We start from the raw sequence: 2,976 nt of genomic DNA, 5'->3' as shown, positions 1-2,976 counted from the left end.
GTAGAAAATATGCTAAGAGATGTAAGATAAAACATGAAATCTTCATAGATCATAGAGTGATCTAGAAAAGACATGGAAATCATAAAACACACACCATAACTTAGATACACTTGCAAAACTCAAAACCTTCATGAGATAAATCATAACACAAGATGATTATATGATGATTTGTGAATTCATGGTTGGCCTTTGTGCCATACATAATATGCCATTGCATGTAAGTGCAAAAGCTACAACAACTCTACTAAACTTGGAAGCAGAAATTGTGCTGCATGAATTCAACATGCGTAAACATTTTTTTGTCATAAATCTCTTGCAAGTTACAAAATTGGAAATTTGAATTAGAATGGATAAAGGAAATTATAGTGATGCTTCTTTTTCTTTCTTGATGAAGAGGATGATGAATTAAAAGTACCATGCTTCTAGAACCTTAAGCGATATAAAATTGGAGACCTCAATGATTTTGGTAGGTGTAGGGTGAAGATTGTTGAAATTTTTTTCCGTTTTCAATTGTTCTAAAAATAGAAAACAATTTGCTCTCCCCTCTCAAGAGGACAAATAGAGTAAAGAGAGAGAGACCTTCTTCTCCCTACACTACCTAGGCTCTTATACCAATGTAAGACCATGGGTATTCACATGATGGTCTTCTCCCATCAAACTCCCCAAAGTAGAGCTTCTCAACTACAAGGACCCCTTGCCATGCATGTTGTACATGTGACTCTTATATCATATGTTGCTTGATCCGAAGTGATTAAAATGTCCAAAATATGTTGAAAGAAATGCTAAGGGACACGAAAATGAAGCACGAAATTCAGTTTGATAGCAAAAGCAATGATGGGTGTTGTTTCCTAGGTGATAAAATGATGTGGTTTTATTAGTTTATTGCTTTTACTAAAAGAAATCAAGAAATGCTTGACCAACAAATGCCCCATATAGAAAATCACTCACAAGCACACGTTAGAGAGCTAGAATTGATGTGGTTATCTTGCATTGAACAATGTGTAGCTGATATTGCTATAGTTGCTCAACAAGGATTTTAGTATCCACATTCTCTTGTGGAGATAAATATCCAAACTTTGGTCATGCAGCCAAATGCATGCTCTATTGCACCGAAATTCAAGACATCTTGTTGGATATTCTCATGTATTGAGTACCTATGAAACAACTCCATGTATCCTCTATCAAACATCTCATCAAGTGTTGCGTGCATTCTAGATTAAGAAGAAATTATGCACATGATTTTGGTTGTCTTCAGGGACCTATGAAATCAAGTTGACACAGAGGTCTTGATTGAAGGTTATGATTGCTCACCAAAAATCACATGAATTGGAGAACGTGAGCTGAAGGGTTACTGGCAACGCTATGTTGAAACCCATGATGATACCAATTTTTGGAAATCCAGTTGTAGGAATTCGCATATGAAAATGGAGAAGATGAAAGAGAAGCTCAAGATCACACAACACTAGAAGGAGCATTGCGGAGTGTGCCAATACAAAAATAAGACTTGTCCTAGAGTGATGGGCATAATATACAAGCAAAGGGGGAAGAAAACATCCTAAAGAGGGAAAAAGGTGCCCCAGAAGACCTAAATGTGCTCACACACATCATAACCCCTAATATGCTAGTATGGAGAGCTTGTGATTTGTCCAAAGTAAAAAAAAATTACGCTATAACTAAAGGCCAATCTTTAATCTCGTTCTTTATATTGCCTTGATTTGCACACTTCCAAGGATGGTATGGGCTTCCACAATTTAGGCAAAAATGTATGTGTGGTGGCTCTACTTTCGAGGCCTTTGATCATAGAGAATGTTTTGGCTTTTAGGGGTTGGATTGGTAGCCTCTAAGAAGTTCATAACCATTCCTTCTTGAGAAAAATCAACGTATTTCGTTGGCTGCACTTCTTGGGCCCTTTGACATTGGTGGGGGCAAAATGCTATTGTCTAGCCCTCAGTATCGTTTTGCCAATTGTCATTGTAGAATGTGACAACCGTTGTCTAAAGTTCCATACCTCTTGCAAAGTAAATGAGCATGAATCTCTCAGTTCATCAGGTCCTCTAAAAAGCTTGACACTCATCTCTCTTGGGTTTTCATTTTCTTGATTAGACATCAAGTATGCTATTGCTTCAAGTGTGAAATTCTATCCCTCATGCGCTTGTCATCTTTTTGCCTAAAGTACAAGATCTAGGTTAGGGATTTATGCTTGACCCTAGTATTGATGAGCCTAGGGATTTATGCTTGACCCTAGTATTGATGAGCCTCTATAATTTGTTTGGTAAGGGTTTCAAAGTAATGCAACAAGTTAGAACCAATCTAATGCTCACCCCTAGGGAGAGACCAACTTCTTGCACCCTCATGTGTGCATCACTCAATCTCTCAGCATAGACCACTTGCTAGAAACATGCCACATTATCGTATGAATCACCATGGCCATCAAATTCATTGCCCAATCTTGCTAAATTGGATGGCCTAATTGGTTCATGCCATGTATCCATGGCATTGCCCAACCTTGATAAATTGGACAGCCTAATTGGTACCTGCCATGTATCCATGGACCTATTGCATGTTCTTCCAACACTCTCGTGTATGTAGACTTGCCTGTAAGGATGGCTGTGGTGGTCCTCGATTGGCTTAATGACCATCGTTTTCTTTAAGATAAGGATCCATAGGGATTGAAAAGGATCTTTTGTTCATCTTTAGATGTTGTGTGAGCATGCATGTGGCCTTCAAACTTGGAGGTGCTTTGAAGTTGTGGTTCCCACTGGCTTGCTCTATTTCATGGTCCTTATTGTAGCCAAATGGAGGCATTGTATTCGTGGTGTTGTTTTGGTTATGACCGTCATTTTTTTTGTGAGATCCCTTGCACATATTCTAGTACCCCTTGCACACTTCGTTGCCTTAATTTGTTAGACTTAAAGAGTGACTACCCTAGCCATGTGTGAATGATGAGTATGTGACCCTCAACATGTACATACTTGA

Source organism: Adiantum capillus-veneris, chromosome 4, assembly GCF_014529385.1.
Source record: "Adiantum capillus-veneris isolate H3 chromosome 4, ASM1452938v2, whole genome shotgun sequence".
Classification (NCBI taxonomy): domain Eukaryota; kingdom Viridiplantae; phylum Streptophyta; class Polypodiopsida; order Polypodiales; family Pteridaceae; genus Adiantum; species Adiantum capillus-veneris.
This window is presented reverse-complemented; position numbering follows the sequence as displayed.